Below are 19,843 nucleotides of genomic sequence, written 5' to 3'. Positions count from 1 at the left end.
CTTGTCACACCGCCCTCTCTCGTGGCCTAGTTGATCAACATTCGTATTATCGTTATCGTTAATGCTAAACAATCACACCAGGGCGAACCGCGCTGTTGATGTCACCGACGTGGTTCGCCCTAGTCACCGACGCAATTCGCCCTCGGCCGTTTATGTATAGCCCTAATTCGCCCTAGTACCGACGCAGTTCGCCCTAGTGTGGTGAATTGCGTCCGGGCAAACTGCGTCCGTGACCGAGGGGCAAGATTTAATAATGCATATTGTTCATAGATTTTACGCATGTAAGCAAAGATTTGACGTACTATATATTGGTTTTGTTTTTTGAAGCTAGATGGCCGACCCGAGAAACATGGATGAGGAGGAGTTGATGATGAATTTGATCAACACTAGCACTCAAGTTGCCGGTGATGATGGTGCTAAAAATAACGTGCAAGAGGATGCAGATGACGGGAGTCAGTACTTAGCTCTTGAACAAAATGAGCAACAACATATTGGCCAAGTATATATTTTTTATTATTAGCTATATATATTATCATATGTCTTATGTGTGCTCATGACATTAAAAATAATGTTTATGTTTTGTAGCCCTCTGATCGACATCAACAACTACAACGAAGAGTAAAAATGTTCGAGGTCCCAAAAAGCCATTGGAGGGCCGCTTCATCATCTCAGAGTTCAATGTGGATACAGGAGAACCGGGGGGGCCGAATAAAATGAAATTTGTGCACCACTGTGGTTACCTTGTACGGGACTGGCTCCCGATTAGTACCCGTGAATGGAAGAAGAAGACCAATGCTCCTCATATCAGTTTTGTCTCCGATCGTGACAAGACATTAATTTGGAAAGATGTCTTGGTACATTTCACGCTCCAAACAGATGGTTATGATGATATAATAGATGGTGATGAATTGAAGGAGCGAGTTAGGGATTGGGCAATGAAGAAGATGGCCACCCAGTTTCAGACTTGGAAGAAACACCTATACACGACGTATGTCAAGAAGAACATAGCACCAGATTTTACTGTCCCAGGCCCGATCTCAAAGCAGAGGCCCTATTGGGATGAGTTTGTACAGTATAAAACTTCGGAAGAGGGTGTGAGTCGGGTGATAAAGAACCAACGTAATGCCCAACAGAAGACATACCACCATAACTTGGGATCAGGTGGCTACCCAACTGCCATTAAGAAGTGGAACAAAATGGAAGCAGACCTTCTTGCCAAGGGTATCAGACTAGAATCACTCGAGTGGGGAGAACGTGCAAAGAATTGGTTTTTCGGTCATGGGGGAACACTAGACCAGGAGACAGGGAAGTGCGTTTATGGCGCAAGACTGCAAGAAGCAGCAGAAAGATTGTTTTATGCTCAGAGAGCTACTGCTAGTGGTGCGTTCAGGCCCAATAGAGAGAAGGATGAGCTGACATACGCCATCGGGACTATTGAACATGGTGGCCGAACTAGAGGCAAAGGAAGTGTCTCGTGGGAGCATGAATTCCCTCAGGATAGACCTTCCTACAGAAGTCGCTAGAGGAAGAAGGAAGAAGAGGCACAGCGGCTCCAGAGGTTGGAGGAAGCGGTGCATGAAGCACAGGAGTGGGAAAAAAACCTTGAAGCGAGAATGCAGGAGGAAATCAGAAGGCAAGTGCAAATAGCAGTGAGTGCAAGCAAGCAGGCATCAGAGGCAGGAATCAACATTAGCCAATCTGTTCAGTTAAAAAGCAGCTGCGCTTCCACGGAGATACCAAATCAAGGGGACACAGGACTGCGCTTCCCTGTGGATGACGTCACTGAACCTTGTACAACGTGTGAGCTACACATTCTGAAGGAGAATTCCACAATCAAGGTGGCTATCGGTCTTGTTAATCCTATCGACTGAACCAAGACACCAAGGATTCATGGGAATATAATCTAAGAAGGATATGCTACCATCTCGGTAGATAAAGCTGAAAAAGGTTTTAGTGATTTGCCTCTTGACATTCCTAGAGGTGATGACGAGAAGACTCTAGGAGAAGCGGAGAAGACATTCATTCTATGGCGCAAGCGCTACATCATCATTCCAGGGATGTCGGATCCACCTCCTCCTGAACTACCTCACCATAGGTACGTGCGGATGAAAACACTACATCATTAATTTGTATTGGCTTAAATAATTAACAATCTGCTCATAATAATATGTCATTCCTTTTTTTGTAGCAGATCCTCCCCCAACCTAAATCCAATTGTTCAATCGCCAGATCATCATAGTGCTCTGTACGATGACATTGTGTTGGAAGGTGAGGCTGCATCCACACCATCTCTAAGGAGGTCTCCAACGCCGCAGCCGCCACCTCCAAGGAGGTCTCCAACGCCGCTGCCAACACCTCCAAGGAGGTCTCCAACGCCTCCCCCGTCCCCGCCTACCAAGAAGCCTAGCAAGAGGCCAGCCCCTCAAACGAAGAACCAGTCCCCGCCTGCAAAGAAATCCACCATGAAACCAAGGGCTATTCCCAAAATAATATCTGAAGAGAAGGAAGAAGGAACTGATGCATATAAAAAAGATATGTCTAGATTCTATGACAAACTTAAAAAGAATCAAGAAGCAAGGAGAAACCTGGAGAAACCGTACTTCTTCGTAGCTCTAGATATTCTAAGAAAAAAGGTGACTTCTTACCAGCAACAACAGCAGGAATCTCGTAAGCCGTCCAAATCAACGTTATCGGACTATGACCGCACTCTCACCAAGTCAATTGAGGTGGCACAGAAAAAGAAGCGGGCAGGGAAAGGAGTTGCCTAACTCGGACAACAAGCGCACCAATCAGTCCCCCCGCTAGTTGTTGGTAATGAATATGGTTCGAATTTAGGATTAATGCATCAGGCAAACATACCTCCGGATGTCGATTTGGATCACCTTGGTGAATTTATTGATGAGACTAGTCTCGACCTTTACCAGATGTTTGGTGATGGAAACATTGAGAGTGCGGCGGAGGTTGATATTTGGAAGAAAAAATTTGTACTAGGCCAGAGTCTATACAACCCTCAAGCCTTATCTGATCTGGGGACGCAAATGTACCTGCTAAACAAGTGGTACATGCAGGCGTCTACCAGTGGAGACTTCTGCGTTGGTGTCAGAATTAGAGACGAACATTGGTTCCATTGCGATGATGTTATGTATGTTGACTTTGCAGAATTTCATCAACTATGCCACCTGACCTCTCTGGACAAAGTTATCATTAGCTGCTATTGCCTGTAAGTAATAATTCTTTCGATCTATTATTAAACTCATCATATGTGTGTATATGCATATAAATTATCCTAACAAGTACTATATATATGTAGATTTACAATGACAGAGCTCAGAAAGGAAGGCTGCAATGAAATTGGTTTTGTTGATCCCCATATAGTATTCAAAGATCCAATTACTCCAAAGACTAATTGGAAGTCTGAGTCAGAGAGTAACCTCATGAACTTCTTAGTGAACCAACGCCACAAGAAGGATATACTCTTTCCCTATAACTTCAAGTGAGTGTTAATCATGTCGATCATCCTTAATGGCTCATATGTTGATTCTAGTTAATTAATGAGTGTTATGCGTTATATCCTATAAACACATGCAACAATCACTGGATATTGATGGACATCGATCTGGTGAAAAGTCACTTGATAATCTATGACTCGATGAGAAAACCACAACAAGACTACCAAGATATGATAGATATTATCCAGAGGTAATTTCGGGATCTCTAGCAACTATATATACACACAAACATGATGATTAACTATATCTGATGACGTGGTAAATTTTTTATTGGGCAGTGTTTGGAAAACCTTTATTGAGAAGCAACACATGGAAAAATGCAAAGCGCCACTGAATGTAATCCCTTTGAAAGTAAGTCCCCTGAATCGCATCATCTTTATTAATTAAACATATAGCTTTCACCGGATCACCAGATTGGATGACAAATCTTTTTCTCGTAAAGTGGTGTCTGAGGCAGGAACAGGGGAACAACTACTATGGTTACTATGTTTGCAAGTTTATCAAGGTGGTCTCCCAAAGAACTCCGACAGAGAGACTCAAAGTACGTTAAAAATACACTATATATTCATTTAATTATTATTATTGATTGTGTTACTATGTCTTTATATATATATATATGTACATATATTAATTTATTTTCCTTTAATTCAAACCTGTAGACTCGATGGTTGGAGGAAAAGGTCATACGGCAAGACCAAATCAAAGCAATTCAAGAGTCTATAGCTGGATTTTTTAATGAGCAGGTCATCGATTCCAAGGGCGAGTTCTACTTCGACCCAACACTGCCATGGAAGCCAAGCTAGAGGATGAGAGGAAACTTGTTATATCACAACAACTGTAATGCAATCTTTTTGTAATATATGCACATGAAATAATATAATATAAAATACACATATATATGCATGCATGCATGTAAATATATATATGATGCATGCATGCATATATATATATATATATATATATATATATATATATTCTATGCTTGAATTGTGTGATTTAATACGTTCATTGTGCTTGAACCGAAACATACTATACACGCGTATAAATGTATAATTAGCAGCGTACAATATTGACTTCGAAAACCTATTTTGAAAAGAAAAGAAAAAAGGAATAAAACCTTTAGTCCCGGTTCGTATTACCAACCGGGACTAAAGGTGCCGGCCATCGAGGCACCTTTAGTCCCGGTTGGTAATACGAACCGGGACTAAAGGTCCTCCTTTAGTCCCGGTTCCTGACCCGGGACTAAAGGACCCCCTTTAGTCCCGGATGCTTGCTCCCGGGCGGGGAACCGGGACTAGAGGGGGTTCCCCACCGGGAGTAAAGCTCTGTTCTCTACCAGTGTCTCAGGCACTCAGAGATCTGTTTTCTCGTCTCATTTGTACAAAACAACAATCTGATGGCATCATCATCTATGCAGCTCCCCAATCTACACTCCTATATATCTCTACCATCTCTCTCAAATTTGAGGACGGGCCTCCCATATCTTTAATTCTACGTGGCAACATATATACTTTTAGATAAAAAGGTCTCTCTCTTAAATAGGTGACCAAATATTTGAACAAATTGTATGCTTGCAGTTAATCCAATAATTTAAGATCATTTTGACTATGTTTTAATGTTAAAAAATTATGACTTGCAATAAATAAATAGATTTGAATTATCGTATTTAAAATTTAAACTGTTAATGAATGCTATGCGGCAAAATATTTATATTCAGATTATTGTGATGCCAGAATAGACGATATGAACTGTTTTGTAGAATGAAGAGACAAGTAGGGATGCAAGCTGAGTTATCCATAAACCCCAAATAGACTAAAAAGAAAATAAAAGAAAAGAATAAACGATGAAGGTGTACAGATGGGGCCAACGATTTGGTATTCTAGTTTTTTATGTCACTATCTATCTGAGAGAGCCCTTATCAGACGCACATATATAAGGATAACAGACTGAGACAGGTAAACGGCTGTAGTTGCCTTCGTGGAACCCGATCACTACTGCTAGAAATAGTGACTTTGCCGTGTGCCACAGGCACTTGATAAAGACAAAAAAATACTCGGCAAAGGTTTTGCCGAGTGTAACACTCGGCAAACAGCACACGACATTTATAGTGTCGGTAAACAGCTATTTGCCGAGTGTTTTTTATCGCGCACTCGGCAAATAGTTTGCCGAGTGTCAAATTTGACACTCGACAAAAAAAGTGGTTTGCCGAGTGTTTTTCCAAAATACACTCGGCAAAGGATTATTGTTTGCCGAGTGTTTTTGGGAATTACACTCGGCAAACCTATTTTCCAAAGAGAAAAATAATTTTTTTCTCAGCATATAATTATTGTTTGCCGAGTGTTTTTGGGAATTACACTCGACAAACCTATTTTCCAAAGAAAAAAATAATAATTTTTTTCTCAGCATATTTCAGTTTAATAGCTGACATACAAAACACTCTTAGTACACCATATCTGCATGCACATCATGCTCCTGGCAACATAATTCTCATAATAACCACATGGACATAGAAACTGAAAGTACTCAAAAAGCAATGACAGAAAATAAATATAATTCAGGGTACTATAATTCCTTACTCTAGCAGCCAACTGATGTGCATTGAACAAAAAACTGATGTGCAAGCAGCTAAGCACAATAACTAGAATAGGAAGGATCCACTTATTCCAAATAAATGAGAGTAGGCATGGCAGTCACCTTACTTGAACACATTACAATTTTTTAGTAAGAAAATCAGATATGTAAACGTTGTTGTATATTCTCCATGAGTTTCAAAGAAATTAACCAAAGCTACAGACTTGCTCATAAATTTTGAAAGGCAAGCATTGATCTTTTTACTGTAGTATGAAAATGGCATGGCTCATAAATTGAATACACACAATGACTTCTGAATGATAATGCAAACCTGTAGCTGAACCAAGTAAATATTGATGCTACTAGCAGGTTGACAGAAACACTAGCAAGAGAATATAGCTAAATGTCCAAACAAGATTAGAAACCAAGTAATGATTAATGACAAGGACTAAACCAAGTAAAGATTAGAAACACCAGTGTGCTCTATCTGTTGCCTATAGATTGTTGACTACAAAAATAATTTAATAATATTACACCTAGTAGGCACTTAAAATAGAGAAGACAAAACAGCATGAACATCAGACATGTACAGGTCAACTAAGAGCAAAAATGAAGTGCACAGAGTTATCTTACATGTCACTTTCATCTTACTTAAGCATAACAGGGTATCTCTGTTTTTTTATCAACAATGGCATACAAAAAAATAAAGACCAACATCAAGGCAGGTGCTATCTCTGCATACCATGATCTAACTTGAATGATGATAGTGCATACTTAGAGAACTGTACAATAAAAATCAGTTTTGTAACTCAGGTCTTGATTTGCAGTGTTGCACAAAGTAAAAAAGGTGGAATTAGAAAGAAGCATACTCCTAAGACACTAAAGCCTATATGTTACTTCATACAATGTTGCCTAACCTATGTGTGTGTAGGAGAATATAAGAGCTTCAGAAAATATAAAAAGCATCCGACATTTAACATCTGGCAACTCTCTCTATATTGCTTCCAGGAATTATAAACCTGATTAGGGTGAATATAGCACTAGTAACTTCAGTACATTGATCCAGATGTATAGGATATGTCACCAGTTAAGCAACCACTATAGGTTCCTGGAAAACTAATTAGGACACCAACAAATATATGTCATAATAATATTTATAATACAGGGAGTCGTGTAAAAAAAACTGACGTAATGCTTGAGTACATATGTGCATTGGGCAAAACCAGTTAAGTGAAACACCTAAAGCACAAGCACTAGCAGGTAGCAGCCATCACAGGTACCTGCAGCCCTGCACACATCAACCAAGAGGTTATGAACTGCTGGGAAAGGTGGCAGCAGTAAGTGTAAAATCGTAAGAAAACTTGCTTATATGGTCCAATAAATTAATACAAACCTACTTGTAAAATTCAGAAGCAGGATGCACACTGCCGAAAGTGTCAAGATCATCTAGAAGCTTATATGGATAAATAAATGAAACTATTGTTTATGCTAACTCTGAACTTTATGTCTGAATAGGAACATGTATCCTCACCGTGCAAAAAGAAGTGTAAAATTGGAGCTAGTCCGTAAGCTTGCAAAAGTCAGAAACAATTAGCATCGCCCTCCACTAACTGTTGAATGAAAGATTCTCTCTTAAGCGAATGCTAAATTGCTAGCTACATATACTTAAAGTTAAAGAAGGTGCAATGAATTTATGGGCATGAACTGGCATTTCATCAAACATCTAGAGTTCATGCACTAGAAGGACAGAGAAGCAAGCACAGGAAAATAACCTTGTGCATCGCATGGTCCGTGACACGATGACGGCGACAAGAACGCGGTAGTGGATGGCGAAGGTGGCCACAACCGTCTCGGCCTCATCCTCTTGCGCCACCGCTTCCTGGGTCTGCACTGTCACCACCAATGCTGCCGCCACCACAGTCGCCTCTCTGGCCTACAATGCCGCCACCACTGTCGCCACCACCACGTCCGCCCTCTCCCACCGGATCCGGCCTCCGGCCACCGAGATCTGCCCTCTCCCGCTGGGATCCGGCCTCCGGCGCGCGCGAGAGAGAGAGCTCCACCGCCCGCCGGAGAGAGCCGCACTGCCCGCCGTGGTGGCGCCGGGAGAGGGAGGGGAAGGAGGGGAGGGGGCGGCGCCGGGAGTGGGAGAGGAGGGAAGGGAGGGGGCGGCGATGCCGAGAGAGGGAGGGGGCGGTGGGAGAGAGGGGGCGGCGACCGGGTGCTTTTATAACGTGCCCAGTTTGCCAAGTGTTGTATCGAGGACAGACTTTGCCGAGTGTCAGATCACAACACTCGGCAAACTAATCTTTGCCGAGTGTCTAGGGTTTGGGGTACTCGGCAAATATATTATTTATTTTTTTATTTCCTTGTTTTCCATAACGTGTTTTTCCTTTTTTGTTCGATGTACTTTAAAAATACCTTGTCAAATTGACTCAATAATATATATATAATTGTTCTACGAATATGATTCCATTATTTTATGCAGTTACAACTCAAATTTAATTTATATCAATTAAAATTCTATAATTGCACTTAATAAATTAAAATTATCAAACGGATCCAAAAAAATTTCAAAATTTCACATGAAACAATGTATGTTCTCTATTGCCTATATAAAAAGTTTTGAAGTCAAACCACAATTCGATCGTCACTTTGACTTCAAATCGTACCGATTCCTTCTCAACACTACGATTGTTCTTCTGTGATGCTTCGGTTTGTAAACATCGTACGTGATAAATTGTGCGAAACTTTCTCAATTTTTTACCACAGCCTTCCACGTATGATATCATCACATCATGACAAATCTCATGATTTTCGGACTTCGTTTGCTTTTTTTAGAATTTAAAAATCATTTGGCCATACTTTCCTAGTCGTGTTTCCAGAACAAAATGTTCGAAAATTCTTTTCATGTCTCGAGTGATGCCTCACGCTGGACTCAATAACATGAATATAATTTTTCTACTCATTTTATTCTATTATTTGAATCACCTACAGTTCAAATTTGACTTATACGAAATTTTTTTTCCTAGAAATACAATAAATTAATTCCTAGGGCGACGTGTACGCGCTGGGCGTGGTGCTCCTGGAGCTCCTGACGGGTCGGTACCTCCGGAGCGAGCTCCCCAACGGCGGCGTGGTGGTGGAGCTGCTCCGGTGAGTGCAGTCCGTGGTGCGGGAGGTAGGTGGACGTCGGAGGTGTTCGACCTGGAGCTGATGAAGGACAAGGGCACCGAGGAGGAGATGGTGGCGATGCTGCAGCTGGCGCTGAGCTGCGCTGCGGCGGCGCCCGAGCAGCGGCCCAAGATCGTGCACGTGGTGAAGATGATCGACGAGGTCCGCGCGTGCGGGGTGGAGGCGTCGGCGTCGGCGTCGCACGAGTCCTCCGGCGTCTCCGACTCGCCCGCCGTGTCGGAGGGCGGCGGCGGCGCGCTCAGCCAGTGAGGGCGCGCCGCGCGCGGGGGGCGACCTGGTGTTGGTGGTCCTTCGGAATTGCCTTGTGATGAGTGCCTTGGTAGGCAGGATTCGAGCGGGGTAGCTGCCTACAATAGATGCCCTGCGGTGCGGTGCTTGTGGTTGTGGCGTTCTGCTGCTTCTGACTTCTCTCGCCTCCTTCGTTCTCGTTGCCTCCCTTTTTTGTGCGCTCTGTTGGTTCGTGTCCAGGGCGTCAGTTTCCGCCGTTCTAGTCAGTCTGTGGCGGCGGCGCCACCATCGGGCTTTATCGGGTAATTAACTCGTGGGAAGGCACAAGGTTCAGACGATTTGGGCGCTGTTTGGAGCCTTTGGTTTCTGTTGATTCTGTTCTTCGTGGGTCTCAATTTTTTTAATTGTCTGCGTTTTTCTTGGGAGATTCCTTGTTGCTGTCTCGGTTTCGTGCTACTAGTTGTACTGGTTTAAAGAAATGCTGCGATTGAATGCGACTGTTTTAATTAGATTTGGTTGGTCAGGACGGCCACACGGCCCGATAAATAAATCACAACACTAATTATGGCCCAAGTCCCTGGTGAAGAAGGAACATCCCCAGGAGCCAGCAACTTCTGCTGTCTTGTTCATGTACTGATAATCTGATATGGTTCCTGGGATCAAGCCAGAAAATTCTCTTCTGCTGCAGTGCTTGTACTACTACCCTTGTTGATATAGTTCTCTATTGCACTATTTTGGCAACTTGTGAGAACATAGTTGATGGGTAATACGATTGAAGTTCCTTCTTTGATCTGTATGCTTGTAAAGCTGTTTTTGTGGTTGCTATTTTGCAAATATTAATGCATTTGCAGTGATTGGCATTACTCTATTTGATCTCTATCCCTACCTCTGTGTTATTTGTGGAGGACGTTATGGAATCTAACATTGATGACTCTCAACCAAGGCTAACTGTGGTATTGATCTAGAGTGCCTTTTTTTGTCCAGGATGTGCACTGAAATACATTGCCGCTTTGGCTATTGATCTTTCCCTTCTGTGCTACTCGAAGGAAGGCTATCAAATTTAAAATCACTAACAACAGCTACAATTTCATTTTGTCCAAATGTGCTTTCAGCTGTCTTTCTGTCTTCCAAATTTGTACACTCATAGGGATAGGGCATTACATGCTTACAGTTCGGGAATTACAAAAGTTTGGACACCTTGTATATGTAGTGGGTTCTTTTAAGGCACTCTCCTCTACCTACTTGAAACAAATCTTAGCCATAAATTTTATAGGAGCTAATGTAATTAAAATGGTTAATAATATATTAACTGTCTAATTAACCTGCTAATGCTGGTTATCAAAGGATTTTATTTTAAGGTCTTTGTCAACAAAAAGGAAACTCTTGCAGCTTTGACAGATTTTGTCCTTCATTTCCTCTGGTTCCTTCATTAAACCAAATCAAGAGACAGAAATGCAATATAAACTCCCTTCCTTCCCCTTCCTTGCTTGCATTGCATGTCATGTTGCAATGTTACATATGTAAGCAGCAGGAGTGTTGGACATCAGAACTAGAGTGCTTCTTTTTCATAAAGATACTCTGAAACTAGACAGATACTTGTCAATTTCATTGGGTTTACTTCCAGCACCGCACTGTTGTTTAATTTGTTTTCTTGAAACAGTAGATAAGCTCTTTGCTGTCTCTATTATCTCCTCTCTGAGGTTTACTTAAATCAAATAGCAAGCACTTAGTTCACATTCTGGAGCACATCCAGCCATTGCAGTGGCTGGAAACATGTGCTGGTACAAAACTTTCCACACTAAATACATAAAGCTTTGTTTGGCAAAGTTACATCTCTAAGGCTCTAAGCTTCATGAAGCAGTTCAAGCTAGTTTTAGTCTAAAATGCACACAAGATGGCTCATTCAAACACCATCATGTGCCTCAGTTCTACTCTTCTGTCAGACATTATCTACTTAGCTACCTAAGCAAAACCAGTAACTGAATAACTTGCAGGTTTTCATTTTGATGACCTACTTCTATCTTCTCTTCTAGAACAGATATTGCGGTGCAGTGTTGACTTACATTGCTCCTTTGGTTGTTGGTTTTTTCTTCTGCGCTACTTGAAGGAAGAAGACCGTCAAATTAAAAGGTAACTGACAATAGTTACAGTTTCGTTTTGTCCAAATGTGCATTTATCTGGCTTTCTGTCTTTCAAATTTCGACACAGAGCTAGGGCATTACATTCAAACAGTACGGGTATCACAACGCAGTTGGACACTTTGTATATGTAGTGGGTGATACAATATGTTCTCCATTCCTTGCCTGCAAATAATGATGCATGATGCATCTATAAGCTGCGGAATGTCAGATGCAAGAGTGCCTTTTTTTTTAGACAGATTGTCATTTTTATTGGGTTTATTTCTGGCATCAGACTATTGTTTAATTTGCCTTCTTCAAACTGTAGATCACTTTCTGCACTCTTTACCAAAGCCAAAGAAATGGAACAAGTGCTCAGGATACATGTCCTCTCTCACTTTTACTTAAATAAAAATAGTAAGCACTTAGTTCACATTCCAGATTTGCAATTAATCATTAAAAAAATATTATTTAAAAAAATCATGTGCTGTCACGGTGTTCCACCGAGAAGAAGCTTCGTTTCTCTTCCTATGTCTTGGGCATCCGTCCTGCAGCGATCTCCACCGTGACTTCCGACAGGCGCCCAACGCCCTCAACGCGCACCTCATCGGCGCAGACGCAGCGCCAGTGAAGACCTGCAGCTTGGGCGCGTGCAGGCTGTAGGACGAGTAGACAGTGAAGGGCTGGTCTAGAAGCGCGCGGAAACCAGGAACCAGCCAGGGTCAGATGACGGCGACTCCATGCAGCTGCACCTATGGCATGACAGGCACTACACCATGATCCACTTTTCCCTACAATCATGTGTTGGTAAATCGAGGGTTTTCCCAACAAGTAATGTGTTGGCAATTCTTTACCTTTTTAGCGTCACTTAAAGTGTCGGCAATAGTAATATAAGGCTACAACTTATACGTCGGTGTTTCTCCTTCCAACACATAAAGTGTCGGCGAAAGTTTTTAGACCAAAAAAGTGTCGTCCTAGCCTACCTAAACCACTGTCGAAGTGTCGGCGAAGGGGTACGCGCGGTGGGCGGGAGACCGCGCGCCAAAACAGTATTGTGCGCGGGAGCTAAAAGGCTAAACATTTTTTTTATCGAGAAAACGTGAGGCCACTTTTGTGCCAACCCTTCGTAGTATGTCTCTTGCTCCCTTCCCCTTTCCACTCACGCAGGCACCGCGCGCCACCACAGCTCCGCCGCCACCATAGCTCCGCCATCGGGCGCTGCCAGCAGTGCTTCGCTGCCAGGCGCCACAAGGAGCCGCTGCCAGAGGCTAGTACCCGGCACCCCTGACGCCCAAATCGCCGCCTCCCAATCCCGCCAGCGCCGCCTCCCAATCCCGCCGCCCAAATCGCCACCTCCCAATCCCACCGGCGCCGAAGTCATCCCCACCGTAGCCTACAAGAGCGGTGCCCCGCAGCCTACAGCAGTAGGCCCCCACCGTCGAATCCAACGGACGGCGCCGCCCTAGCCCCCCGTCGCCCCAGCCCGCCGTCACCCTAGCCCACCGCCTGCCAGCAAGAGCGGTGCCGCCGCTGCATCCCTATTCCCCTCCGCATCCAAGTGCGTCATCTCCGCATCCCCTTCCTCTCATCCCCATTCCCCTGCGTGCTAGGGTTTCGGCACAGCTTACTTTTTTTGTATTTTTTTTCTTGGTTGCAGAATGGAGTAGACAAAGGTGAGAAAGGCTACAAAGATTCAAGGTTTGGGTTGCTTCTCTTGCCCGCCATCTCTTCCCCTCTTTGGAGAATCAATTTAGATGTGATGTTTACTGCCTTAGTTGATTTTGCAGAGGAACCAGTAGGATTCAACATCTTGTACACAACACAATCAAGATCTTCTACTGTCATTGCTTGATTGGTATGCTTTCCTTTTCTTATGAACTTTGTCTCTGCATTTGGCTTAGAATTGCAGGTTGTGTGTGATCTGTGATGTGATGATTTGATTTCTTAAAACTGGACTAAATTTCACCTATAGTTCTTATTGATGGCTTGTGGTGAGATAATTTTTTAGCATCAAGTGTGGTGAAATTGATTTAATTTGGACAATTGTTTAGCATTCCGGTGGTGCCTGGTAGCTAGTACAGAAATCACTGAAGGATAACCTGACCAAAATAGGTTTACAGTGTTCAAAATAGTCTGAGTGCTGACACTGACAAATAGTTTGGCACAGAAATAGTTAACAAGGTAACACACTGCTATATGCTGTAGAAACAAATTGTAGAAAACAGTATCAACACACTGAAAGCGCTGGTCCCTGGTACGACACTCTAACCAAAGCATATTTTACATCTAAGCACATGGTATGCAAAAACCATTCACTTACCTCCTTGAATATACCGTCTTTGGTCTTATCCCAAAAAGGCCGCCTCCCACTGAGCAAAATGTATGTTATAACTCTGCTCCAAATATCTGACCACCGTCGTTTTAGTACTTCTGGTGCGACATAGTAAGGCAGTTCCAAAAATGTCATGGAACTTCTTCCCTAAAAGCATGCATTAGAAAACAAAATGGTCAGCTAAACTGCAGACTTGCCCTATCAGGTTCCAAACAGATTCAGATGACCCCAAGTAGCTACCTGGCTTAATGAAATCTGACAAACCAAAATCTGTTGCCTTTAGTGGTGAGTCCTCCTTAATACTGAACCTAGAATATACAAAACGAACCAAAACTTAAATGAGAATTTGTGAAATGAGATGCAGGCAATCTGATCTCTCATGCTTCTCACATTCTCCCTTTCTCAATCAAAGGCCAGAAGATAGTGTCTTCCTCGTGCCGATACATATCTCAGAACTTTCTAAGCTATTGTTGGTATAGTCAGGTTTCAGAACTCCAGTAGAATAATTCAGTTATGGACAGAGGGAAAACCAAAAAACTGCAGTTCGACAAGCCATAGTTTTTCATCCAGATAGACCTTTGCAAAATTGTAGTGCTACTCTGTTTGCAAATTAATGAAAAAATAGTTCTGGGATAAGTTAAGCTTTTGGAAGGCCATATAGTGTCAAAACTAAACAAAAAAAATCCAGATCTTTATACTTGTATGCAAACAAAACCAAATCATTAGGTTGCACAATATGAGTCCTGAACTTTCAGTTATCTTGATATGTTCTATCTGACTGGTTGCTATCACTTATCAGGAAGTCAAAAACTTCAAGTGGATTTGTTGAACTCTCCAGGAAACAATTGTCCATGAGAGTGCATTCCTGATATGTGTTAATGTGAGTGATAGTGCTTATCTATTTGATCAGAGTCTGCATTAGCTACACAAAGCCAGTGAAGAAAAAGCTAACAGACTCTACTCAAAAGTAAATTCTACTCTAAGGTAATACTGATCTTAACCAAAACTTTAAAATACATTCTACAAAACTGAACCAAAAGAGTTAATATCTATGAGTCAACATTAATAAACTTGAACTGAAATACTGGAGTAATATTTCACTATTTTGACACTGCTTTTTGTAAAAGGTGCGTCATGGATAAAACATGGATGGATCAGCCTAGGTACATAATAAACCTATGACCATATACTAGAATCTGCATGCATAGGGTGTTTGGTCTGATATCTTGATCATCATTTGTAGGCAAACCCTTGTGTATAGAGAAGGAGTGGATATGTTTTTAGAGTTTGCCTTTAGTAATTCAGCAAAAGGAAATCAGATTTTGTGTCCCTGCAACTGTTCAAAAAAATAGTTATTCATGTATGCAAAACCTTCTCCATGCTCCTCTCAAGCTCATGTAGATACTATTGCACTTGACGAAGTAGCTCCTGTAAGGCTGTAACTCACATGAGCATACTGAGACAGATAAGGTCTCTGGCTCTCTGCTCAGGTGTCTGCCTTATTCCTTTGGCTGAACACAGTTACATGCCCGGGATATGTAATCTGCCTTATTTAAAGATGTATGATACAGTACTATGTTTTGTGTTGTCCAGTCATAGTCAGGTATCTGTCTTATACAATCTTGTGGTTGATACAGTTACATGACTGGTACATAGATGTCACTCATCGTTACTCATGTTGCCTTCACTTGCTGTCATGTGTTACATCTGAGTGCTACATCCATTTAAGAGTGCTCTATATTGCTCTTGTATAATTTTGTCCACTATAGGTTAGAAATACCATGTGACCCAATAATATGGCTGCAATGTATAATTTTGTTCAGCTAGGACGAACAAGTATGCAGTATTCAAGCGTTTCCTTTGTGTAAATATGAAATAGTTTTTGCTTATTGATGATTGCATCTAGGAAGGAAGATGGCAAACTAGTAGTGGGTTATTGTTCATATTTTTACTCCACTTATTAGCTAGGGAACTTAACATTTGAAGTCCAAACCAATGAATAAGGAGTCACATAGTAGATAGTAGTGACAATACACATAACACATAGGTGAGTAGGTGACACCCAGCCACTCACATAGTCACACAGTACATAAGAATTTATCAAGCTAAAGCTTAAACAATAAGTAGTTTCAGACTTGTCCAGCCATCTAGGACACTACTACCAAGAATATACTTGACTGTTTCAAGGAAAATACATTCTTGTGGTTCATACAAAAGGTAGTTCCTAGACTCCCTACTTCTTACAAAAGGCCTGTTGAGAGATCTTGTGGTTCACACTGGATGCTTTTCTTACAATGAATATGATAAAGAAGCTCAACTGATCTTTCATATTCTGCATGTCAATGCTCTGTACTAGGTGCGAATGTCATATTGTGAGTATTAATAATCAACCCATATAAATGACATAATCTATAGCCTAGTTGGAAGGCTAATATATACACTCCATACATCATGTTACTCATGAGAAGAAAGGAAAACATGCGCCTTCATCCAGGAGCAGGATCCCCTGGGGAATCCTGCTGGGGTTTTGCAGTATGTCATGCTTCCCACAGAACCCACTTCTATCTTGCAAGCCATTGCAATTCTACTAGTAGCATACTTTTTTTTTGGAAAGTACTAGCTAGTAGCATAATCTTGACTGATATTCCTAGCGCCTAGCTGAACAAGTATGCAGTATTCAAGCGTTTCCTTTGTGTAAATATGAAATAGTTTTTGCTTATTGATGATTGCATCTAGGAAGGAAGATGGCAAACTGGTAGTGGGTTATTGTTCATATTTTAACTCCACTTATTAGCTAGGGAACTTAACATTTGAAGTCCAAACCCATGAAATGTGTATGTCTGTTGCAGTGTTTTAAATTGCGGGCTAAAGCATTTAGCAGCGCCTTCCGAAAAAAAAAACACTAAGCATGCTATAGCGGCTGCTATAGAAGCGCTAAGGCATATAGAAGCGCTAAGCAAATTATTGCCAAAAGAAGTAAGGGATTTTCAGCAGGAAGCAATAAGGAGTCACATAGTAGATAGTAGTGACAATACACATAACACATAGGTGAGTAGGTGACACCCAGCCACTCACATAGTCACACAGTACATAAGAATTTATCAAGCTAAAGCTTAAACAATAAGTAGTTTCAGACTTGTCCAGCCATCTAGGACATAAGCAAATAGTCGAATAGCCAACTAAATTAGTGTAGAATAGCTAGCGGAAGACATAAGTGTCTACTGCCACATGGCCACATCACATTGGGCAGCATAAATAATGTTTAATCACTTGATAATTGTAATCTAAAGATCTGAACAAAGTCATAGAAGATGATGCAGATGGTGAATGCATGTCAAAATGGTGATTCTCATCTTCTGACTTCGCACTATGGCTAAGTTAGACTTTCCCCTGAAGGCCTAAAGTTTTCACTTGACTGTCCTGGTGATCGCAACCCTTCATTTGCTTTCGTGCCTTTTCTGTGGCTGGTGTATGCATTTTGCATGGGCGTCTTCACCTTTCCAGGAGTTCACCTTTGCAGTGCCCTTGTAGTAGTAGCTCATCTGAGGCAAGTATGCCAGGAAAACAGAGCTTATGGAGTAGAAAACATAGCAATATAAATGTGTCAATTCAAGGTCCTCTTAGCTGTTGTAATATAAATGTGTCAATTCAAGGTGCCATCTACACATAGCAATATAAATGTGTCCCATAATTTTGGAATTTTGCATACTGTGTATTTCATATTAGGAGTTAATGTACAGAGCACATTGCAGTGATATTTCACATTTTTTCATGTTAGGTACTATGTGGTGTTGCAAGTATTTTGGATTGGCAAGCTTTTGAGGTTCGATCAAAGAGCTGTTACATGTTCTGTAGAGTGGCAGCAACCATATGTGCACGAAGCTGGTGTCAAGTATTTTGGAGTGGCAGCAACCATGGAGTGGCAGCAACCATATGGCAGCAACCATATTTTGGAGTGGCAGCAAGGAGTGGCAGCAACCATATTTTGGAGTGGCAGCAACCATGGAGCTTTAGTCATAACCAATTAATACAAGACTTGTACTATGTCTATATATGTATGTAACTGACTAATCTATATCTTGGACCTATATGGCTCTATGTACTTGACCTGCTATATATATATATATCAAGTTGGTGTATGTATGGAAGATCTAATATATTATTTATACAAAAATCAAGTGAATTTGTTCAATGTGATGCCTTCTATATGAGCAAAAGTTGATTTGTCAAATTATTTTAATTATAATTATATCTATGCAGTTTTGCCATTTTTTTTGCAGGGTATGGTTTGTAAAATACCTTGGAAATGGTTTGGCCAACATACAAACTGTCGGCAAAGGCATTAACTGTCGGCGTAGGTCTTAACTGTCGGCAAAGGATCAACTGTCGGCAAAGGTTTAACTGTCGGCGTAGGTAGAGCATTTGCCTACATATAAAGTGTCGGCGATTCTGTTAACTGTCGGCAAAAGTTTCGCCGACGGCTTCTAGCGCGACTGTTTCTAAACTGTCGGCAAAACTTTTCGCGGGAGATTATCTGTCGGCAAAGGTGGCCTTTGCCTACAATAAAAAGTGTCGGCAAAAGTATGTTGTGTTATAGTGAGGTGGAGCATCGAGCGTGCACATGGAGATGGCCAGGTCTTCCAACGACGGGAGCTCGGTGAGGAGGAAGTCCTAGCCCAGACACAGCACCGTCAGCCCCCACAACATCCTGAGGATTGCGCTGTGGAGGCACGGCGGCCGCACCGTGTACCAATACGGCTGCAAGTGCAGTGCAGCTCTGTCGTCACCGACGCCAGATCGATGGACCAGGCACCGACGTCCTTGTCCGGCAGACCCCTGGCGCACTGGACGTGGATCGTGGACCAGCAGCCTCTGTGTGTTGGTGAGCACCATGAAGTCATCGGCGTGCCGGCAGTCCCGGTACTCCATGAGCACGTCCTTATTTCGGCAGACCAATTGGAGTGTTTGGACTACAGCGGTATGGGTGCCAGTGTGCCACCGTCCGCGTCGCGACGGCATGGAGAAGGTCAGGTTCCGGAGGAGGGTGACGAGACGCTCCCACCTCTTCGAAACTGACGCGGTTCGCATGGCTTCGTTGTATTGGAGCAAGGAGAGGATCCCAATGAGGATGTCGTCGGCAGCTTATGCTGGTACGATCTGCTCCTTCCTCCGCTGTCTTGCTCGTCGTCAGCTCTGTTTGGCGCTGCAATGTCGTTTTCAAGGTAGATTTGTTCTCGTGCTTTCTTTTTTTTAACAGAAATGCTCTTCTCAAGGCGTCCAATCCTTCAGACGCCTACGGAGCCTAATACGAAGCCTACTCTCAGCTTCTCCATAAAAAATGTCAATTCCTCATTTCTCCTCGCCCATCGTGGCCTTCTTCCAGTGCGAGCATGCGTCTTCCGCGACCGACTCCACCGCGCCGCTCACCTTCCTAGCGCGGGGATGCTCGACGTGGGCAGTGTTGTCGGCCCCATAGCGGGGGACCGCACCTGCCCACCCTGTCCCTAGGAGCCGGGCAGCAGCTCGTCGGTGGCCGCACAGCCACTCGCCGAGGCCGCGCAGCCGCCCGCCCGCTGGCATCATCCCCATCCCCTGCGCGCCACTCCGCGAGTCTTCATTCGTCCAAGCAGCAAGTAGATGCTATGTTAAAAGCGCATGTTGCAAGAGTATGTTTCAAGTGTTTCAGATATTTCAGAGGTATGTTGCAAGTGTTGTATATCGATGTTGCAAAAGTAGATAGGGATGTTGCACATGTTGTAATGGCTATACACGTATGTTTCAAGTGTATGTTCCAAATGTTTCATCTGTTCCAGACGTATGTTGCAAGTATTTTACATGGATGTTGCAAAAGTAGATCTGGATGTTCCATATATGCATGTTGCAAGTTATAT

At 42.6% G+C, this 19,843-nt stretch overlaps 1 long non-coding RNA gene across 1 annotated transcript; it reads right to left on the bottom strand.

Moving 5' to 3' along the window:
• Window positions 1-7,078: 7,078 nt before the first annotated feature.
• Window positions 7,079-7,844, bottom strand: LOC136523878 (uncharacterized). Its single transcript, XR_010776168.1, has 2 exons — window positions 7,612-7,844; window positions 7,079-7,368 (listed from the first exon to the last, which is right to left on the bottom strand). It is a non-coding gene; the product is annotated as an uncharacterized lncRNA (long non-coding RNA).
• Between the last annotated feature and the right edge of the window lie 11,999 nt (window positions 7,845-19,843).

Source organism: Miscanthus floridulus, chromosome 18 (assembly GCF_019320115.1).
Source record: "Miscanthus floridulus cultivar M001 chromosome 18, ASM1932011v1, whole genome shotgun sequence".
Classification (NCBI taxonomy): domain Eukaryota; kingdom Viridiplantae; phylum Streptophyta; class Magnoliopsida; order Poales; family Poaceae; genus Miscanthus; species Miscanthus floridulus.
This window is presented reverse-complemented; position numbering and strand designations above follow the sequence as displayed.